The sequence below is a fragment of the Saccopteryx bilineata genome, chromosome 1, assembly GCF_036850765.1.
Source record: "Saccopteryx bilineata isolate mSacBil1 chromosome 1, mSacBil1_pri_phased_curated, whole genome shotgun sequence".
Taxonomy (NCBI): Eukaryota; Metazoa; Chordata; class Mammalia; order Chiroptera; family Emballonuridae; genus Saccopteryx; species Saccopteryx bilineata.
Genome location: NC_089490.1, coordinates 54996798 through 55002797, shown reverse-complemented (window position 1 = coordinate 55002797; position 6000 = coordinate 54996798). Strand labels below are relative to the sequence as shown.

Sequence of the window (6000 nt, the reverse complement as noted above, 5' to 3'; positions counted from 1 at the left end):
CAGAGGAGCTAATAAAAGCTTGATCAAAGGAGAGAGCCTTTGTCAGGTGGTGCATATCTTCCCTGGGTAAAGTGGCATCTGCCAGCCCAGGGCAATTTTCTGGAGGGGAGTACCTGTGAACTGTTAGCCGTCAACACTCACAGCAGCTAGGGGTTGGGTGGAGGCACCATATCTGTAAAAATAATTTGGTACTATGCAACAGCAGGTTAGGATTTATAAAGAGTGGCACAGAGGTACATGAGGTAGACTAGGTTGGCATCTATGTTGGGCCATTTAAAGAGGCATAATATTTCTTCATGCCAGTCCAATCACATGGTATCTGGAATCCTTAACAGTGACTTTTAAATCTTATGCCTAGGTCTCCAGCCACATTTTTGGACACTCTAACCCTTACCTTCTACTTTTGCCTTATACCAAACTTTTTATTTTTAACTTTTGAGAGTATGTTTATTAAAGCTGGGGGCAATGAAACAAGGGAGGGCTTAGGATAGAATAAGCAATAGGAGAGAGTCTAGGTGAGACTACTTTGGCTGTCTGGAAAGCCAAAGATTTTTTCTAGAGAGGCAAGATCACGGGGTTAGCCTGGATGAGCTGCCACTGCCCACTGCTCCCTGACTGCAGGTGTCCTGGGGTCCCTTAGAGTTTAGGAGATGCAGTTCTGTGGGGGAAGGAAGTGTGTGTGGGGGGGAGGCACAGGCATGCTCCAGGGAAGGGTAGTATGCCCCAGACTTCTTCAGTTCCCTAAATCCTCCGTCCTTTCTCTCATCCATACCCTACTCTTTAATTCTTCATTGGTACCTTCATTTGACTGTTTCCTGTGCTTCTTATTGCCATAAGGTAGACATCACTCCTTCCTGGAGGCTTTTGTTGGTGCCTTATCTCCTTCCAGCCTACTCCTAAGGCACTGTGTACTGCCTTTTATAGCACTTTCCAGAATGTGTTTTAATTGATGGTAGACTTCCTTATCCATGCATCCCTATAGATTGCGAAGTCTTAAAGAAGACATTAAAATTGTGCTCACTCCCGGAAGAAAGATGGCCGCAGCCTAGCCGAGTCTGGTCACGGCGCTCGGCTGCGCTCGGCGGATCTTGGGCGCTCCTGGCCACCCTTGAAGGCCATCCCGTGGTCTGGACCTAAAGGGCCATGGCGTCCAGGCAGGCTCTCTACTGTGGCCTGGCTTCTTGCTGCATCTGGCTCCTGGGTGTCACCCTTCTGATGGACGTATCTGCCCGGCCTGCTAACCACTCCTCTGCCCAAGACAGAGCAGGCCACAGGGAGGACAATGAGATCCTGCCCCCAGACCACCTGAATGGAGTGAAGCTGGAGACGGATGGGCACCTCAACAAGGACTTCCACCAGTAGGTCTTCCTGGTGAAGGACACCGATGGGTTCCAGGAAGATGCAGAGCCTCGGAAGAGCCGGAGGAAGCTGATGGTCATTTTCTCCAAGGTGGATGTGAACACCGACAGGAGGATGAGTGCCAAGGAGATGCAGCGCTGGATTGTGGAGAAGACGGCCGAGCACTTCCAGGAGGCCGTGGATGAGAGCAGGGCGCACTTCTGTGCAGTGGACCCTGATGGCGCCGGCCGCATGTCGTGGGATAAGTACAAGGTGAAGTTCTTGGCGAGCATTGGCCACGACGAGAGAGAAGTTGCTGAGAAGATCAAGAACAACCAGGAGCTGAAAGTGGATGAGGAGACACAGGAAGTTCTGGAGAACCTCAAAGACCGCTGGTACCAGGCGGACAACCCCCCCTCGGACCTGCTGCTGACCGAAGACGAGTTCCTGTCCTTCCTGCACCCCGAACACAGCCGCAGCATGCTCAAGTTCATGGTCAAGGAGATCGTCTGGGATCTGGACCAAGATAGTGACAAGCTGCTCTCTCTGCATGAGTTTATCTCTCCGCCTGTGGGCACTGTGGAGAATCAACGAGGCCAGGACATCGAGGACAGCTGGGTGAGAGACAGGAAGAAGGAGTTTGAGGAGCTGATCGATGTCAACCACAACGGGATAGTGACCATGGCGGAGCTGGAGGAGTACATGGACCCCATGAACAAGTACAACGCCCTCAACGAGGCCAAGCAGATGATCGCCATCACGGATGAGAACCAGAACCAGCACCTGGAGCCTGAAGAGGTGCTCAAGTACAGTGAGTTCTTAACGGGCAGCAAGCTCATGGACTATGCCGCCAATGTGCACGAGGAGTTCTGAGCCCTCCTGCACCCATCTGCGTCACGTGCCCATAGGGCGTGTTCGACGCACGCAGGAGTCCCGCGTAATCGCTGCATCGTTCTTCTGAGAACTGGACGCTACCCAGGGTTACTGATCACATCGGGGCCTCTGGCTCCTCATGTCACGGGAAATAACGCAGCTCCCTGGTTTCCTTGATGATGAGAAGTTGAGGCTGCGGTGACCCTCCTGCTGGAAACCAGTGTGGCGATGGGTGGGCGGCCTCAGAGCTGCTGTCAGTGTTCAGTCTCCGAGAAATATACACACACTTGTGGCAAGAATCACATCAACTTGCTCTAAAAAATAATAAAATAAAATAAAATAAAATTGTGCTCACTATTGTATTTCAGTGCCCAGCATATACTAAGTACATACATTATGAATTTATATATGAATATATACAGAATAAATGAAAAATATCTAAAATTTTTATTTCTATGAGAGTGAATATGATATATATCTCTGTTAAAATGTGTAGTAATATAAAATATAGGTAGATTAACCCACACATCTAAAAGAAGATCTTCTAGGTCAAATATAAATTTTGACAGGTTCAAAAAAGAACAAGATAGTGAATCCCACTGAGACAGCTGCTGATTTAGGTAAACAGTTTATCTCCCACACATAGTAAATCTATTTTTTAAATGTATTTACTTGCTGTCATCTAACAGCATGCAAATTTATATGAAACCATATCTGCAATCAAGGTGACATTTATTGTTGTGCATTGTCTCAAAGGAAATTAAAAATACAAGTCTCACTGGGAGAGATATAATAGATGTCTGTATAGTTTTTATCTTTAAAGAGAAACTATTCAGGAAAAGGCTGGGAACTGATTGCCTAGGCCAGAAGAGAACCACTTCATCCAAGTGGATGTGGATACAAGTACTAGTACTATGTGATGAGGAAGAGCATGAGAGTTCGAGTCCTAAAAGCTCTGATGTGGAGATGGCCTTGGCTGGTACCATTGCCATCCTCATTCCACAGGTTCATCATTTGTAACAGTCTCAACCTAACAGGTTGTTGTGGAGAGTCAGTGAGATTATGCATCTGATAGGCTGAGGACAGTGCTTAGCATACACTAAATGCTCAATGACTTTTGCTATTTCACCATAACACACCATACTGGGAGAACATGGGGTGAGGATGGTAGTTACTCAAACTGATGCATATAAGAATACTGGACATAAGCATGAGTGGAAATATTCTTATGCAGAATAGTGGAGAAATAGAACTGACCACCAAATCTACCCATTCATTGCCCCATCGTGCCTAGTTGAGACCTGCACATGGAGTGTAAGAATGTATGACCCCGCTACCCCTACTGAACACTTAGTATGTGTCGGACACTTGAACTTAAGACTATCTCTAGTCTTTTCATTATTTGCAAGTTACACACTATCATCTCATTGAAATATAAGAAAAAGAGGCTCAAAAACATGAAAGGATGTGCTGATGCTGATACAGCCATAAAGTGACAAAACCAGGGTTAGTTAAATCCAGGCAAGTGTTGAAGGCAAATGTTAAAGTTAATTTTAGAAAAAAATATTTGAGGGCAAAACAAAACCCAGGATCTTGGCACTATATTTTCTTTTCCTTCTAACTGTTAGCAAGCTATTAGCCAGCCCTCAAAGCAAGTGCATGCTCTTACTGACATAAGGATGGGACAGAGGCTAATTAGCATGTAACTGAAAAGTAATGTTGTGTGATTTCCCTTGACCCTAGTCTCCAAGGCAACTCAATTTCTCATTCTACCTTTTCTAAGTGCTAGGGAATGGATGTGCTTTGGAACTCCTTTTGATTTATTCTATTTTCTCTGTAATTTACTTTGCACTGTCCACCTATTTATTAGATATACATCAGCCTTACAAACACAGATGTCTAAATATTAGAAACATCAATTTAAAGATATTTTTCTGACTCTTTATTTATGTGTTATGCACATGATAAAAATGGTCTATGCACTACTGTGAAGACTCATTTCAAATATGATAGCAGTAATCTTGTGATTTATATAGAATTTCCACAAGATTTTTATTTAATTCTTATAAAACTTCAATAGATAAGCAAAGCAGACATTGCTAATTGTCTTTACAGATGATGAAAATGAGGATTAAAGAGATCAAATAATTTATCTAGTTCACAGCTAAAGAGAAACAGACTGGAATCAAAGCCAGGTATGCTGTTTTTATTTTAATAAAATATATAATATGTTTCTCTCCATTATAAAACAAATTTACATATACTGTATTATAAAATATAAGAAAAAGTACAAAAGAAGAATGTAAGAAAAATTACCTAACATACAAAGATAATCACCATTCAGATCTTGGTATATGGTTGTTCAGTTTTTAAAAATACATAGGCATTTAAAAAGTATGGTTTTGGTTAAAATGCATATATGTCTACATTTCATTTTTTTTCTGGTTGACATTTGCTATGCATACTTTTTAAAATGTTTATATAAATTTTTTTTTTACTTGAGTCTTTTCACAATATAAAAATTAAGAGTCAGTCATCTCTCACTCCTGGAACCAGTGTAAACAGCCCCAATATATAGCTTGAAACCATTAAAATCAGCATATGTAAATTAAATTATATATTTTTCATAATATAAACCTATGTTATATATAAATATAATATATAATGCAATATATAAATAAGGTTTATTTTATTTTTCAATTACAGTTTACATGCAACACTGTTTTTGGGTTTATTTTTGTTTTTTTATAAATAAATTTTTATTAATTTTAATGGGGTGACATCAATAAATCAGAGTACATATATTCAAAGAAAACATGTCCAGGTTATCTTGTCATTCAATTATGTTGCATACCCATCACCCAAAGTCAGATTTTCCTCCGTCACCTTCTATCTAGTTTTCTTTGTGTCCCTCCCCCCCTCCCCCTCTCCCTCCTTCTCCTCCCCCACCCCCCCATAACCACTACACTCTTGTCCATGTCTCTTAGTCTCGTTTTTATGTCCCACCAATGTATGGAATCATGCAGTTCTTGTTTTTTTCTGATTTACTTATTTCACACCATATAATGTTATCAAGATCCCACCATTTTGTTGTAAATGATCCGATGTCATCATTTCTTATGGCTGAGTAGTATTCCATAGTGTATATGTGCCACATCTTCTTTATCCAGTCTTCTATTTTTTTTTTTACAATGATTAAGGCCTTTGAGCAAACTCTTGGCCAATACAGCAAGAATCCATAAAAGAGTAATGTCCTTAACATGTTCACCAAGTCCAAGTTGGCACCAACACCATTCCAAATCCCTGCAACATGCAACACTGTTTTGTAATAGCATCAGGTGTGTAGCAGAATAGCTAATCATACTCTTTACAGCGATGCCTCCCACACTTCAGGAACTCACCTGGCATCATACATAGTTATTACAGTATTATTGACCATACTCACCACACTGTACTCCACATCCCTGTGACTATTTTGTAACTACCAATTAGTACTTATTAGTCCTTTTACCTATTTTACCCACTCCCCCTAAACCACCTCCCCTCTGACAGCCGTCTGTTCATTCTCTATATGAATCTGTTTCTATTTTGTTTATTTTGTTCTTTAGATTCCACATATAAGTGAAACCATATGGTATTTGTCTTTATCTCTCTGACTCATTTTACTTAGCATACTACTCTCTATAACCATGAATGCAGTTACAAATGGTAAGATTTCATTTGGCCCTGGCCGGTTTGCTCAGTGGTAGAGCGTCTGCCTGGTGTGTGGAAGTCCTCGGTTCGATTCCT

At 41.7% G+C, this 6000-nt stretch overlaps 1 pseudogene; it reads left to right on the top strand.

The window, feature by feature from the left end:
* The first annotated feature begins 1029 nt into the window (after positions 1–1029).
* On the top strand, positions 1030–2525 carry LOC136319875 (45 kDa calcium-binding protein pseudogene; annotated as a pseudogene).
* Positions 2526–6000: the final 3475 nt, after the last annotated feature.